This window comes from Ursus arctos, unplaced genomic scaffold (genome assembly GCF_023065955.2).
Source record: "Ursus arctos isolate Adak ecotype North America unplaced genomic scaffold, UrsArc2.0 scaffold_6, whole genome shotgun sequence".
Taxonomy (NCBI): domain Eukaryota; kingdom Metazoa; phylum Chordata; class Mammalia; order Carnivora; family Ursidae; genus Ursus; species Ursus arctos.
Genome location: NW_026623078.1, coordinates 65,026,518 through 65,044,292, shown reverse-complemented (window position 1 = coordinate 65,044,292; position 17,775 = coordinate 65,026,518).

The window sequence follows — 17,775 nt, the reverse complement described above, 5'->3', positions numbered from 1 at the left end:
TTACTGAAAACGTAGAAACAAAAGGTAACTTACCACAGACCACCACCACATTTACCCGCCTCCCAGCATCTGTAGCGATATATTCTCCTTTCCCTCCTGTTGCCTTACAGAGAAAATGTCTTTGCTCCTATCTAAGGACAGCCACTCTCTGTGTGTGCCGAATTCTGTTTCCTCCCCTACTGCTCTAGGACATGCTTCAGCAATGCTCTTTCTCATATCAGTAATTTCTCTGCTCTCCTGGGTTATTCTCTCCAGCATATAAATATACTGTTACATCTCCAAAAAAAGCCTCCATCATGTCACAGAAACCATTTTCATCAAGGATGCCAATGACCTCACATCCCTAAATCCATTGATCAACTTTCAGTGGCTACACTTGACCCATCAGAAACGCTAGACACAGAGATCACTTACTTCTCCTTGAAATTGTTTTTTTCACTTGGCTTCCAGGATACTCATATTCTGGGTCTTTTCCTGTCATTATTTTCACCTCCTCCTGTTTCCTCTGAAGATTCCTCTGCATCTCCCCACCATCTCATGGCTTAGCCCTTGGTTCTCTTCTTACCTCTGTCACCTGCACCCCTTCCCTTGGTGCTCTCATCTAGTTTCATGACTCCACATATTGCCAATATGCTGACAGAGCTTAGTTTTTTATTTGCAACTTCAACCTGTCTACAAACTCCACATTTGTATCTCCAAATGCCTCCTGGGCCTGTCTCCTTGATGTCTAATAGACATCTCAAATGGAACAGCCCTACAAGCGCATTTCTGATCATTCCTCCCCAAAGTGCTACACCTTCCGTCTCTCCCAGCTTGGTCAATGGCAGTTCTATCCCCCGAGTTGCTCAGGCCAAAATGCTTGGTCACCTTCAACTCTCACATGCCCCACATCCATTCTGTCAGCAAACATCATTGGCTCTTCCTTCAGAATATATTGAGACTCCCTGATACTTTTTCCATCCTCCCCCCCCCCCCCGAAGGTGATGGTCCAGGCCATGATCATCTTTTACAGACATTGTTGCAGTAAACTTCTAAGCAAACTCTCTACTTCCACTTTGGCCTCCCTTTAGTCTAGGCTTGAAAACACCATTCAGATTCCTTTAAATTTTAAGGTGATGTTACTTCTGTTCTAAAAAAATTCCAGTGTCTCTGCCTCTGATGCAGAAGAAAAGCCAGGGTCCTTATAATGACTCACAAGACCCTACCCAACCTGTCCGCTCCCCTTCCACACTCACCTCTCTCATTGCTACTCTTCTGCCCCCACTCTCTCCTCTTCAGCCACACCCCAGCACTCTAGATATCCTCCTGGCTCCAGACCTTTATTCTTGTATTCCATCTGCCTAGGAATATTCCTTTCCTTCACTTGCTTCTTCACTTCCTTCAGATTGCTCAAACATCACCTTCTAAAGGAAGTCTTCCTTGACTGCTAAGACAAGGAGGCCTACGTGGCCACAGAAAAGTCTTATTTTCTTGCAGATGCCCTCTCCAAAGACCTGATTGTCAAAGCCTATCCCCCTGTGGAACTTCTCCTTCCCCATCATTTCTCAGGGAATATTCAAAGGAAACCAGATAGAACTGAAAGACTGACTTCCTGTGTTGAAGGAAAGAAGATGTGGGGTTCTCCAGGAGGAGGACAAAGGGATTAAAGTGACTGAGGTGGGTATAGGGCAAGGGGACACCAGGTCCAAAAGGAAGGGCTTTGCTCCCCTGGAGACTGGCTAACATGTGTGAGTGGGCTCCTGCTCAAAAGATCAACCCAAGCCCTTTGAACTCAGAGCATACCCCTACGTCTCTGGGCACGCAAGATTTGTCATGCTTTCACGAGCCTTTTCTTGCAGTTGTAAAATAAAGCTTCTTCAGGGATGGTGGGGGAAGGGAAGGAGGTGTAATTCATTTTACAAAACACTCTGAAATTCTTGCATGAAAGGTGCTAAGCATGCAAACTGTCAGATTTTATTTTTAAATTGTGCAAGCTATATATTTTCCCCATTAAATGTTCACTTGCCAGTTTTTCCCTTTCTGCCTGAAAAAAACTAAATCTTATATTATCTAATTACTAAGATAAATTTGAAATGTAAATATAATTATTTCTTGTTTATATGAAATATTTCCAATCATTTGGAGGATAATATTACTCCTAACGGCTTCCATATCTTCGTTCTTAACTTAAGTACCATTCAGTTACAGGCCGCTATTTCTGAATCAAAAACAGAACAGAGTTGTAGGGTATGACAGCATCCTCTCTCTCCCTAACCTGTCCTGCTAAGTTGCTTGACATTTTCTAAAGTCAGAATGTGTCTGCCTTTACCTTCTTTATATCATCTTAATATATTTTAATTAAAAAGAATACTCTTGCTATGGTGGGAAAATTGGCTCCCCTTTCTAACACTTATGATACCTCTTCCTATTAAGAACGCCCCATGGAATCTACCCTGTTGCTTCTTTTTTTTTTTTTTAAAGATTTTATTTATTTATTTGACAGAGATAGAGACAGCCAGCGAGAGAGGGAACACAAGCAGGGGGAGTGGGAGAGGAAGAAGCAGGCTCATAGTGGAGGAGCCTGATGTGGGGCTCGATCCCAGAACGCCGGGATCACGCCCTGAGCCGAAGGCAGATGCTTAACCGCTGTGCCACCCAGGCGCCCCTACCCTGTTGCTTCTTGACAATTTTTGCTTGCTGCATCATCCATTGGACCGTACCCAAAATGTGATCGCCCTTTAAGACCAGGATGAAACTGAGGCATTTATGAGCCTGGGCTTTGCACTGGGACAGACCTGACTTCCAGCCTCTTCTCTGTCATTTGCTATGTGGAGGATCTTGGGCATGTTACTTAATTGCTTTGAACCTCAGTTTCCTCTGCTGTTGAATAGAAATACATGCCTTACAGGGTTTTTTAAGGATTAATGCACTTCAGCTGAAGATCCCCGGGAAAACACTTGTAGTTAAACAAGTTGGGTTTATTATTTGTTGCAGTGGAGGAGAACATGCTCTATGGCAACTGTAGGGATGTCTCGTAAGAGGGCGTTAGAAAGACCCTGTTAGAGAATTTGGGCTTTGGGTGGGTGATTTGGGGAAGCGTTTGCTTTCGATTAAATACTGTCAGAAAGCAGAGGCAATTCTGTGGTCGCGCATCTCAAGAAAGCTTGTCTATAGGGAGTGGAACCGGCCTGAGTATAAAGCTGTAACTGGTAACCGCAGGGCAGTCTTTCATTTGGGGAGGGCGGAGGTGCGCGATATTTTAGCGAGGCACAGAGGTGTTGCTTGTGTCTGTGCTTGGACAGAGTTATAAAGTGACTTTGCTTTGGGTCATTTTATCATGGTCTCAGAGCAACCTTGTCCCAGGTCAGTATTTTGTGAGATGGTTTATGCCTCATAGGAGACTAACAAGGCCTAGCTGGGAGTGCCAGGCCAGCTTCTGAATGTCGGGGGCTGCCTTTCTTTTCTCTTTTTAAAACATATACCGTTGGCACCGCATCTAGCCCCTGAGGATCTAATACATGGTGGCGATTTTCATCGTAAAAATCTAAATTACACACTCAGCCTTCTCAATTCCAGAATAAATAATTCCAGTTCCTCCACCTGGCCCTTAGGGGACCGGAGGGGAGTAGAGATAACTGTTATTTCTTTAAACCTCATGCAAACATCATGCTACACACTTTAAATAGATGCTCATGTGTGATTTCGACCACCATCTGATGAGAGAGAGATTATTATTTCTCATAGTCCACGGGTGAAGAGACTGGTTTTTAGGGAGATGAAGATACTCCCCCAAGGTCGCACACCCAGGAGAATACGGAGGGAAGAACAGATCGGCTCCCAGAAGTCATTCTTTAGAACCCAGATTCCTAAGTATGATGTGATGGTGCCTTCTAGTTCCTGACTCACTGTGAATGCTCTAATCCAGAGCTTGACTAGCACCCCTTACATTTCTTATCTCTCCTCTGAATTACAATTAACATGTATTCCTTGCACTTATTTTATAACAGACCCTTTATAGTATCCATTAGCTGATAGCAGCAAAGCATGCAGCTTTAATTCAAGACAGCCGGATTGTTCCTTCAGCATTAATTGCAGGACAAATCTGGTATAGTTTTAAATTGGAAATTTTTTAATCTTCTCTTTGGGCTGGAGGAGAATGGTGATCCTAGATTGTGAATTCAAAACACATTATGGTCCCTGTGCTACTTTCTTAAAAACGAGTTTACAGTGTTCCAGCATAATAGTTTTTGGACTTCTAACAAAATGGCAACACAAGGCAATATGTACCAGGCTTAAATTGGCATTTGCTCAGCCTTATTATAATGTTGCTGTATCAACATTCAGTTGATGAGAATTCAAGTCTCTGGCGTTCACAGTTACGTGCATAATGTCTGCCTCTTAGAGTTCTTTGTGGAAATAGAGTCTCTACTAGAGAACAGAGTTGAAAGAAGAGAATTAAAATATTTTTAGTTAGCATCTCCTCTGTGTAAGGAATGGTCCCAGGTGCATTTACGTTCTCTCATTTATTCTTCGCAGTAACCTGGAGAGGGAAAGAATTGTTTGTGGTCCAAGCCATCGTCATCTCACCCCTGATTACTGAATTATTGTCTAATTGTGTTTCTTTGCTTTCACTTTTGCCCTCTTCTCGTTGAGTCTAAAAGCTTAAATGATCTTTTAAAATTGTGATTCAAAGCTCACCACTTCTCTACTTCAACACTCCCAATGGCTTTCCACCACACTTGGAATAAAATCCAAATTCCTGGCCATGACCTACTAGCCTACACTATTGGACTTCCTTCCTGCTCCTCTGACTTGATCTCAGCCACTCTCCCCCTTGCTCACTGTGCTGCAGTCACACTGATATTCTTTCCTGTCTTTAATGCCTCAAGTTTGTTCCTATTGCAGGACCTTTGCACTTGCTGTTCTCTCTGCCTGGAACACTCTGCCCCCAATTCTTTCTTTGGCTGACTCCTTGCTATTCAGTTTTCAGCACTTTTTTTTTTTTTAGTGAAACTTCCTCTGATTATAGAATTTACAGTAGTTTCCCATTTCTAACCAGTCCTTCTCCAATTCACTGCCATGTTTTTCTTCATAGCACATCCCACTTTCTGAAATTATGTTGCTCATTCACCTGATTATTGTCTGTTTCTCTACTGTTGGAAGAAGGTTCCATGACAGCAAGAACCTCATCTGTCTTGTTCACCTTTGTATCCCTGGAGTGTAGTTCAGTGTTGATTGAATGATCAAATGAGCAGTTTTACAGACAAGGACACTGAACAACCACAATAATAATCAAAATAGTAGCGACTGCAGCTGCCATTTATCGACTGCCTTCAGAGTGCCAGACGTTAAGGAAGGAACTTGAAAAATATTATTTCACTTCTTTATTTAATCTTCAAGCAACCCTCTGAGGTAGGTACATTTTTCTATACTTCACAGAGAAAAATGCTGTAATGTGGTCAAGCTCATTCATTCCTAGAGGGAAACTTGCTTGTCTGATTTTACTGTTCTTTTCACTGTAGAAAATGAGAGAGCAAGGCTATGTCAGGAACCCATGTAATATAGGAAATGTTCCTTTTCAATGGAAAGAGAGGCAAAATCCACTTTTGATATGACAGAAATGTTGTATCACACAGAAATGGTAAGTCTCAGAATGTGTTTCATGCAAAGGGACCAAACGCACTCCAAGCCAAGCTGGCCGAGGCCTGAGCAGAGGAGCAGGTCCTTGTGTGTGAAGCCTGGACTGAGTAGGTTGTACGCCATGATAGATGAGTTGGTGCAAGACAATGGTGAAGCAAGGCCCTGCTGAGCCATGTGTGTGGGCAGCTGAGAACACTGGAAACCCATCCAGTGCTTTATCAAGGGCCAGCCACCATCTCTTGATTAGCAGAACAACATGCTCTGACTCGCCTAGGAGGACTATTTCCAAAGTGCTTCATGAGAAATTCCCACACATTCTGGTTCCCTTTCCTCAGGAAAGTGGGGCTATTTCAAAGTTCTCAGAAAAAAATATCGACTCTTGACCTGTTGGGCCCTGGTGCAGCCTAGCATACTCACCATGTTGGCTTCTGCCTGATCTTCAGGTACCCTAAACCTCATTCTCAGCCCCAGGACCTAATCTTATCTCACTCTTTGGGCTCAGACTGATGTGAGCTTGAATCTGTCCAGAAAGTTCTGTGCTCATTCTGCTTGGCTTCAGGGTCACTGTTGTGGATCCTTTAAAGATACGGATCTCCTTGTTGGAAGTTGTTGGGGACTTTGGCCCCTGGGTAGCATAAAGACATGCTGTGTGGCATGTCGGGAAGGGAAAAGGAAGGGATGAGAAGGACAGGTAGAAACTGATTGTTCTCATAAAAATGGGTAGGCTTTCAGGGTGTCCATTAAAATTGTCAGGATGCTACCCACTTTTTAAATCATTGGGGATTCATGGGATTGTACAACTCAGGAATTGTGCAGTGGCTTAGAATAGAGACGTTAATGTCTTAGTTTGCGTGGCTAGGTGGCTCATTAATAGCAGGCATTGATTTCTCATAGCTCTGGAGGCTAGAAAAGTCAAGGAGCAAGGCACCAGCTCATTCAATGTCTGGCGAAGACCTGCTTCCTGGCTCGCAGAGGGCTGTGTTCTCACTAGACCCTCTCATGGTGAAAGGCAGTAAGGGAGTTCTCGGGACTCTCTTATAAGGGCACCAATCCTATACATGGGGGCTCCGCCTTCATGACCTAATCACCTCCCCACCTCCAAATGCTATCCCATTGAGAATTAGGTCTTAGGAAATGAATCTGGGGTGGAGGGACACAAGCATCCAGGCTATAGTGATTATTTACCAAGAACATGAAGGAGCCAAAAGCATTGGTGAGAGAGCCGGAATCTTGGCTCTCATTCTGGGTTTGTCCAAGAATGTAATGGTTTGTGCAACAGCCAGCTTGAGAGATGACGTTGACCTGTTATGTCATTAAAGGAGTTGAAATAACCACATTATAGTAAACCCAGGCCAACTATTTTAGTCACTTCAACATCATCTGTAACTTCAAAAAGTAGAAAGTTTCAGAATGGTTATCGCTTTTACGGTGGCCGGGACAATTTATGCTTCATTTCAGTTGTCATAATATGTCTGTAAGGTCAGTATTTTTATTTCCATTTAAAGATGAGGACATTGAAACCCCACCCAGTTATGTGATTTGTTAAGGGCAGACTTGGGATTAAATATGGGTTTGTCCAATGCCATAGTTTGCATTCTAGACCTTGTACTCCAAAGCTTTTCTCTTTGAACCATTCTCCACAATCCATCCTTTTTATTCCCTTCAGTGACTTAACATAATTGCACATTGTTGATTTTGATTTTAGTTTTCTATGGGTTGTCTTATCCATGTCCGTGTTTCTCAACATTTAACACTATTGACATTTTGCAGCAGGTGAATCTTTGTTGCGGGGGTGGGGGGATGCCCTCTGTACTGTAGGATGTTTACTAGCATCTCTGGATTCAGCTTACTGGATGCAAGTAGCATCTCCCCCCACCCCAACTGTGAAAAGAAAAATTGGTTTTAGACATTGCTGAATGTCCCTTTGGAGGCAAAATCTCCCCAGTTGAGAACCACCGCTCCACACAATTAAGCTGAAAGCTTCTTGGAGTACAAAATCTCTGTATCTCAGAAAAACCCTGTGGATGTCTCTGTCTCTGAGGTCATTCAGTAAACACCAGAAAACCCAATCTGACTCAAAATTTCCCAGCATCATTACTACATGGCTATGGGACTTGGAGCAAATGACTTAACTTGGTAAGTCTCTGTTTCCTCATCTGTAAGCCAGGGGTAATAACAGTTTCAAGCTCCCTGTTCTGAGAGTTAGATGAAACGATGTCTGAAAAGCACTTAGCATAGTACCTGGACCCTGGAAGACACTCAAATAAGAAAGATATTTTTACTTAAAAAATTAATATTCAGTTTCTTGTTCAGTGCCTGGCACAGAGGGAGTGCTTAAAAATTCCTAATACATGAATGACTGAAATGTTTAGTTGTCATAGCTGCCTGCGAGGGTTGTGAAACACAAAGGGTCAAGGAAACACGTTGCCAGCAGCATTACTCATTCATTCAGGAAAACCCAATATCGCAGTGGTACTCTTGCTTTAAAATCACTTAGGCCCGGGCCTGGCTCCCATGATCAGTAATGAATTTTAAGTATGGTAGCAAATGTCTATTTTATTGGGGCTCACAGGAAGGGAGCACACACAGAAATCTACCAGATGACTCCATCTTTAAGACTGCCAGGACTGCTCACTGCGAATTTGATCACAGAAGTGCTCTCTGCAAGTGGGGGTGTGGGGTGGATGGGTAGGGAGTGGGGGAGGACTAGGAGTTTGTGCTGTTGGTTCTTCCAGAGGGAACTGTTCTGAAATGAAACCAAAATGGCCAGGAGAAGGCTGAAAACTTCAGGCAACCCTCTTTTCGCTTCACCTTTTCCAAAAATGAATTTTTTTTAACATCATGCTTAACATAGACCGATCAAGTTGACTCCAACAGGACTGTTGTGTAGACATAGCTTAAATTCCCTGGCGGGGACATCAGACTTCTTGAAAATGTGCCTTGAGTCTTTTATGAATCAGAGATGGAGTTTCATATTCTGAAAGGAAAAGAAGTACATCAATTAGGGGCTCTGGAACAATCTGAGGGCAGGACAGGCTGATGAAATGGGGAATCAGGTTGCCTGGGTTACAAATCAGAAGGTAATAGAGCTAAGGCTTTGGAATTATACAAACCTGGTTTAAATCCAGGTTCTTGCACTTACTAGCATTAAGACTTTGGCCAACTTATTTAATCTGTGTGTGTGTGTGTGTGTGTGTGTGTGTGTAATGGTAATGATAATAATACTTAATTCAGGAGGCTGTTGAGAAGATAGGGTAATGTAGGTAAACTGCTCAGCATGGTACCTGAGGCATAGTTAGTACGCAATAAATACTGGCTATTCTTTTTGGATATTCCATACACATCAGACAAATACCTTCGTTATTCTGGGCCTATTTATGCTGTTGACCCGTGAGAGAATTAGACTTTCTTAATGGTTAAATCTTTTCCAAAGAGCCTTAGAGTCTTGCTGGGTGATTGTAAGAGAAATTAAGACATAGGGTACTTGTTGGGCTAGCATTGTGTGTATGCATATGTGTGTGTGCATGCGTGTGTGTGCATGCATGTAAGCATGTGTGGGCACATGCATGTGTGGGGGGAGGGGAAATGGGCTTTCCAACTTTTGATTTAGCCGGAGAACCCATATTTTGGGATTTTCCCATGTATTTGAACAAGGGCTTCTGCTGCTAATAAACACATGTTAAAATCACAGGATTATATGATTTTTTATATCTTAGTTTAAAAATTTTAATAAATATATGTATGTATACATATATCCACTTAGTGTGTATATATAGAGTATATATTTTCATGTATATGCATATGTAGATATGTCTATATAGCTTGTGTGTATATATACACGTATAGTGTGTGTGTGTATGTGTGTGTGTGTGTATGCAGCTAACATTTACTAAATGCTCTCTGTGTGCCTCAAATTGTACTAGGAACCTTCTGTGGAATACCTTATTTTATCCACACAATACCCCAAGAAAACATAAATACCGTCCCCATTTTACAACTGGACTGAGGCTTAGCAAGCTTAAGTCACTTGTCCAGTGTTAAGCAGCTAGTGAGGAATTTCAGGCCAGAATTGACAGACTTCAGAGTCTTACTTCTCTCTCCTCTCTTAACTAATTATCTGTTCATCTGCTGTTACATTGCCTCTCTCATCTTAAAATTCTGAGTGGATTCGGTAATTTAAAAAAATAAATGAAATCTGCTAAATCCTTATCCTCAGCCATCTTATCTATTTTGGTACAACATTTAAACCCAGAGCTGCTCGTACCGGTTCAGGGTGGATGGAGCTATTTCGGCATTAGCTGTGTTTGTGTGCTTCTCCTAGTTTTCCAGCCTAACCCAGCCACTTAGCAAATAGTCCTGGAATCACTGTCACAGAGCAGGTACTGGGCTGGCTCCCGAAAGTATGACAGTATGGAAACCACGTGCTAGTTATAAAATAATGGTTTTCAGAGGTTTCAAACTTTTTTTTTTTTTTAAAGCAGTAGAACTTTTAAAAAATAATAAATTCTGACCTGGGTTCCAGTATATAAAATCAATGAAAGTGGAGGTGCAGGGGGAGTCAGAGCACAGGCAGGATTCTGGAGGACTGCTGTCAGGGCCTTGGCGAGTTATAGTCCCCAGGCATCCCTGGGAAACCCTGGGGCAGTCTGCAACAGAACTTGCAGCCGCCGACCTACAGCTAAGCTTTGGCTTGCCACGCTCAGATACTGGCTGTCAGCAGACACTTCCTGGGTCTCCTCATGCTGGCCTGGTGAGCACTGCTCTGGTGACGAGGGAGATACAGATGATGGCCATATGCAGTCCCTACTGCTGATGGGTTCATTCTCTCTTTTTTTTTAACTAATGAAAAATAATCACCTCCACAGTTATACCTGTGTCTCAATAATGCATGTTATTTTTCAACATTCTGATCTGAGGTCAGTTATGCTTCAAGATGCTTATGGCATTGCCTTCACAACTCCTTTTAAAGAAACGCTGCCTTTTCATTTTATATTCACGCCTTAAATTAAAAACATTTCCTTAGTGTGGGATATTTGCCACACCAGATCCATACTCACATCGATGTTCTTTGAAAGCAATAGGATTGCATGGGTAGCTTTATTCTTTGTTTTTAGTGAATATGTCATCAGGAGTAATGTGTCTTACATTAATTAACAGTTGTACATGTACATTGCATGTATTAGTGACATTGCGGACTCCCATCTGAGTACAGACTTGTCAGGGATTGCTCTCATGGAGCCCTTGTAGCAATCTTATATGGCGAGTACCCATAACGTCTCTATCTTACAGACTTTTCTGATGCACCGAAAAGCTGTGTAACATGCTGAAAGTTTCAAGCTGGTAGCAGAGCCATCAGAACATGACTGCAGAGAGGGTGAGACATAAACTCATGTTTGTCCACTCTGTGTTCTCTGCAATGGCTGAGAACTCTCCAAACCACAACCAAAATTTTTGGTCTTTAGATGTGTTATAAGTCAGTAGTTGGGGCAAAATTAGTATGCAAATAATTGGACAGTTGATCAATATTATCAAGTTGATTCTTATAATGTATCTCAGAAATGAAATGATGGGCTTCTTACAATAATCCTGAAAGGAAAATACCAATGAAATAATTGAATGCGACTGAAGTACCAAAAAAATATTTTAAAAGTTTCCTTCTCAGGGAGGCTTTCCTGGGGCCATGCTGCTGACAATTTCCAACCTTCCAACTTGTGGCATTTCATCTCTTTTCCTTAATTTATGTTTTATGTTTTGTCCTTAGTACTTAATGCTCACTAATGTGCTCTATGTTTGACTTTTCACATCTTTTTTGTTTACTGTGACCGACAGTAGGTGTAAACTCTTCAAAGGCAGGGAGTTTTGTCTTTTGCAATCCCAGCTGAATGTTTGGCACCTAAAAGAGGGCCTGGTGCACAGTAGTTTCTCGATTAATATTTGTTGAAAGAATGAGTAAGTGAATCATGACAGTTGCATATAGGACTCAGCCATAGTGTATTTCACTTTAGCCTAACCTCTCTCCCTGTGTAGATGTATGATCAGAGTATGGTGAGATGCAGTGACATAGGGTAGGACATCAAACAGACTTCCAGGTGCCAGGTGCCAATGCTGCTTCTGCCTTTAGGCTGTGTGACCTTCAGGGGCCAGTGAGTCCCTCAGGCTCAGTTTCCACAAATGTGAGGGGAAGACGATTAATCGCTGATTGTTATGGGAATGAAGTGATTTAAAACTCTTGCCAAAAGTATGTGCTTAATTAATATAAGCTGGATCTGAAGCAATACTCTTATAAGAGTATTAAAAGCTTCTCTCTTTTAGAAAACATTGATTTTAGCTGAGGGATAAAAGCTAAAGGCAGTGTGACATTTTTATTCTCCTGAGGGGGCCCTAAAACATTTTAGCAATTTCCCTTCTGGCAAATGCCGGAATAAAAACCGGCTGCTTGGCACACCCTCCTGCCCATTTACTGGGGCCCACATGAGCCTGGAGGGCCCTGGGGAATCCAGGGCAGTTTCACAGATGCTAGGAGAGTACAGGTGCCTTGTGGGGGTCCCACAACCTGCGGAGGCCAGAAGGACACGTAGCTGAATGTCAGCGGACCCAGGTAATGCCCTAGACTGAGTCAGCTGTGAGTGTGTGGTGCACTCAGCAAGTGCGGATTAATGCTGCATTTAAGGACAGATTTTTATGCGTCTCGTACAGGCAATGCTATTATTAAAAATGGAAACCCAAGTGAAATCAATCCAGAATGTTGATGGTGTTCAAGGTACAGAAATATAATGGTTCATAATATCCCATGTTTTCAAATGAATCTTTATATTTCATTCCTTTGTACAATGCCAGTGATTGGTTATGAATTGTGGAGAATAATTAAGGAGTACTGTTCTTGGTGAAAGACTTTATGAACCAAAAAATGACAGTGTTGGGGAGAGGGATCAGAGCTGAGGTGAAGCTGAGAAAGTGGTTTTGTTGTCTGCGCATGGGGACGCCATCATGAATCTTTCTAATTTTGATAAGATGAATGAAGGGCCTCCATTAACCCCCACAGCCTGGATTAATAGAATAAATTTTATTTTCTTTGGTTCTAGAGGAATAGATGGCTTTAAACTGTCTCTAAGGACTGTTTGTTAACATCACTTTGAGGAGGGGCTTTCAAATAACAAAGGTGACAGTGGGAAGACTGACATAATTAAGGCGATGTAAAGAAGTGGTCTGTTTTAAAGAAAGTGCCTACAAAGGCATTTAAGAATAAATTTAGCAGCATGTCTTTAAGATGCCTTTACATAACGTGATGTAAAAGAGCCAGGATTGAAACTGCAAATAAACCGAGATAGTTTTTCGAAGATTGTTTTGCCCCGTAGCATTTCTCTTGTAAATGTTGTGAGAACAATAGATGAACAAGGAAGGCACAATTCCAATCCTCCATAAGAAGGCTGTAGGTTGATGACTATCAGTGGTTTGTGGGTGTGGGCTTGGAGCAGGTGGAGAAGAGGGTAGAGGGAAAAGGGTTTCTATAGGAGTCAGAAGGTCTAGATCCCCCCTCCTCTTGTCACCATGTGACCTTGGTCAAATGTCTTCACTGTTCTGCACTTCAGTTTTGTCTCCTATAAAATGCCTACATTTTACATATCCACGTGTCACAAAGCCTTTGTGAACTTCAAATAATGTACTGTTTATGAAAGACACTGGAAAGTTGTAAAGTGAGATTCAAATACAGGGGAGAACAATATTGTTCATTTGGTTTGGACTCCAGTCAGCTCTTGCCTCTTGCTCCAACTCTCAGGTACTATTTATCCAAGTAGAACCACAGACAGGAAGAGAGACAAGACAGGACAGGGACCCGCGCCATTGGAGCCTGAGATGGCCACTGGAGGCTGGCCAGGCCTGAGCTGACAGTGTCCAAGAAGCAAAGAAACAGGATGAAGAGTGATGTGATATCACTGACAGCTCCACAGTGGATTATTCCTTCTTTGAGCATTTGTTATATCATTTGGAACACTTCTGCTTTTGTGGGTCATGAGCTGTCATTTTTTTAAATTGTAAGATTAAATACTAGCATGCACGGAGGCACCTTTCTAGAGCAGTCATATAAAAAGGGACTAGGGGAGGAAGTAATATTGACTGAGTACGATACTATGGACCAGGCATTTGCATGGCAAATATGTCTGTTTAGCCTTTATTAATAGTCCTCCACCTGAGGGGTGCCTGGCTGGCTGAGTCAGAAGAGCATGCAACTCTTGATCTTGGGGTTGTGAGTTTGAACCCCACGTTGGATGCAGAGATTACTTAAATTAGTAAACTTAAAAAAAAAAATCATCCACTTGAGAGGAAAAGCCAACGACAAAGCAGAAGGAAGTGTGCTTTTTGCGAGAGATACTGGCTCCCACCATGCTCCTGGACATGTGAGGCTGTGGCATCAGGACAAGGGACCAGCTGAAGTGCAGAGTGGTTTTCCCTTACCCAGGCCTGAAGCCTGCCCCCAGAGATTGCTGAACCATCATGTGTACGTTGACCAAAGCTCCTAGGTATCTCTATAAAACAAAATCATTGCTATTTTGTGGCATGGAAACATTGTTAGAAATATTTTTTGAATAGATAACAATGAATGTATTATTTCAAATACATAAATTGAGATAAAACTAAAAAAATGTAAGAGGATAATAAATTCTGCACAGTGATTTCCTCTCATGGGAGAGAAGGAGAACAAAATAGGGAGGGACTACTTAGATGTAAGTCATTGTCAATATGCTAGTTCTGTAGTTGGGTGTTGGGATCAAGGGAATTTGTGCATTGTTAGAAAAAACCAACAAGAAAAGAAGAAGAAATAGAGCCTTGCATGAAACAAGGACGATGACATGTGTGAACCGAAGATTAGGATTAGTGCAATTCTATGTATCTGATTATTAGAAAAACAAATGAAGAAACAAAGAAATGAACAAATAGAAGAATAATCAATGGAATGAATGAGTGGGCAGATGGATGCCCTCTGTACATTACACTCTTTTGTAGCACGATAGTTTTTTACTCTACAGGTTGATCTCGTGACAAGGCTCTTTCCTGGTGTAATTTATTATATATATGGGGCAGGTAAAATCAAACTTATGGGGATACTGGAATGAGGAAGGATGTTGGAATTAAATGATAGAGTAGTTTCTACTTTTCTGAAAATATGTTGGTCAGCATTGAAATGATGACCAGCCCTTGGTGTGCCTTTCAGTGTCCTAGGACTGCAGCTGCTAATGGCAATGGATGGTGGCGGTGAACCATGCCATCTGAAGACATAGACGTCAGCTCTATTTCCAGTTTTCTTCCAGTAGGAATTTCTTAATGCAGTAGGCATACATTTAGCTCCTGCAAGGAGGCAGACACTGTTTTAAGTCTTTTTATAAAGCTAGCCTGACCCAGATTTTACCTGTAGGATTGTTACTCTTAGTTCCGTTGGAGTAATGTATGATCAAGCAATTTACATCTGCTAAGATGGAAAACATCATAAACCGGGTGAAGGTGTGTGATCAAAGTCTGGAGAGGAAAGATGAGCAGCAGGGGCCAGGGAAGTTTTCAAGGGGTGATTTGGGGGGTGAATGACTTTTCTGGGGATTTAATCCATCTAGTCTCATTTTCAAGCCTTCTATTAATGGCTGGGCATCAGTTCCTTTGATAAAGGTTTGTATTAGGAAGCTGGGAGAATTTTAGGGAACCAGAAAAATCTGGTCCCCACTTCTCTGATCAAAGAGGAGAATCATGACTGTTTAGGAGTGATTTCCTTCTAGTGTAAATTGACACTGATTAGTTTCTACTTCTTTCTTCTGTGGCTCATTTTCCTCCCCTCCCTGCCCCTCTTCTCTTTTCCTCCACTTCCATCCCCTCCTCCTCTTCCTCCTTTTCTTCCTGTATTCTTAAGGATCAAATAGATTATTTGTGAAACTGAGATTGACCCATGATTCTTTTGAAAGTCTCAAGAAAGTGAATCAACTTTACATTAATTTTAAAAGGTATTTTCAAGCAAAACCATGAAGAACTTGGCTGAATTATCTAATTTTAATATTTTGGCACATTACAGAAGCAAATAAAGGTCTCATTTTCATATACACAGAGTCTCTCTATATAAAATTCTACTTGTCTGTATATAGACACACATATGTGTATATCTATAAATGTACGTATAATAACTGAAACTTTATTCTGGCAAGAAGTAGTATGCATAATATACTGTAAGAGCAATATTGCAATGCCAGCTAATGTTTATTCTTGAACAAATCTGTGCAAAAGCAGCTAGTTATCTCTTTGGGTTAAAAAAACATTGAAATGGGTTCAGGATGACCGAAACAATCATACCTAGAGAAGAAGGGAGCCCAAGGAACAAATGCATAAAAGAAATACTCATTTTAGTTCCTTAGTTTACAGTTTTGAAATACCTAACAGGTTATAGTGTATTAACTTTGGGAAAAGTTGGGGAGGAATTTGGTAGTTATCTGATGGAACAGCTTTTGTAACTTCTCTATAAAGTGAAGAAACTTTCGTTTGATATATTACTCATTGTTGATTTTACTGAAACTGTTATTTATCTAATCTTACAAAATAGTTTCCATTTAAACATTAAAAAAAACTTGAAGGGTTTTACTTATGATTTAATCTTTCTTTTTCTTCCTTGCAAATGTTACCTTATTTTAAAATCACTAACTTCATCAACTGTTTTTGACAAAAATCTCTTCTTTAGTCCAAAGGGTGACCAATGAAACAAGCATTATTAGAATTATCAATCATACCAAAAATATTAGCTAGAATAATTCTACCTTAGGTGATAAACGGTAACTTAAATTCTGATTTCTTTATAACATGTCTGTTAAATAATATAATTAGATTATGATCAACGTGATACTTGGTAAGTCTGGAGTGAAGCTTTTCTCCACATGGGGAGAAATCACTATTTTTTGAGGATTAAAGGGTTATGAACTCAGGGATACGTAATTAATATTTGTGAACATTGGGGGACGGGGAGGACTATTCTAGAAACTTAGGTTTGTGAGGGGTTCCTGACTAAGCAAGACTTAGGAATTAGCTATCCTCAGAGCCCCACTGTAGTTTGGATCAATCCTTGTCCAGTTTTAGAGTCATTTGGTCAGGGGCCATGGTCAGACTGGCAGTGGAGGGGAGTCTAGGAGATGGGCACTTGCCTGTCCCCTGTACTGACATGACTAGTTCCCCTACACCATTCCTTCCCTGGCCTCTGAACCTCCAGGGAGGAGTTTCTTCATATGGGTGAGTTCCTCCTCTGCACAGATGTCTTGCATGCTGCACTTTGCCCTAAGAACTGATTATAAGAAGAAAAATACTTAGGTTGAGTGTTTTCCCACACATTACTAGTGCATCTTTAAAAATCCTCTGAAAATGATCTTGCAGAAGGAAATTACTTTTCTACAGAGTAAAGCCAGTAGGTAATGGTGCAGCTTCATTATGGGAAACAAATTGGATTGCCCTCAGTTATGGAGTGCGGAGAGAACATGGCAGTTTCACTATCACTCTTGTATTATAATGTGCAAGCCTAGAATTGTGGTGAAGACAGAAGATGATCCAAGCATGAACAAGGCTCACCACAACTTGGAGCTTGCTAATGATAGCTTCATTTAGGTTTCAAAGCCAGAGATGAGTTCCAGCCACAGCTGCCTGGCTCTGCTCCTGAGTCCCAGGGAATGAAAACAGGTCAGCCACCACTCTCACCAGTGAGCAGATGGCTCAGAACTAGGAAGGAGGTTTGGCAGTGGTGAAATGTGCAGGGAGAAGCAAGCAAAAGAGTGGATTGGTGAAGGGTGGGGAAAAGATGAGGGTAGCTCATTTACTCATTCAGCATTCATTGCTGTTTGTAAGGTATCAGACACAGGTACGTGCTAGGGCGTCAGAGATAAAGGGCACAGATCAAGCCCTTTTGGAGGTCCATCTGGGAGCTTTGATGGGAGAAGTGAGGACGTTGAGGGGAGACTGAGAAATATAAAAAATGACACTGTAATGTGGATAGGAGCTGTACTAGGGCTATTTAGGGTGGTATAGAAGATGAAAGCCAGTGGGTAGATCGAGGCTGGTTTCCAAAATGGGTGATGTCTAAGCTGACTTCAGCTGAACTCAGAGGAAGGATGATGGTGATAGCATCTGAGGAAGGAAAAAACA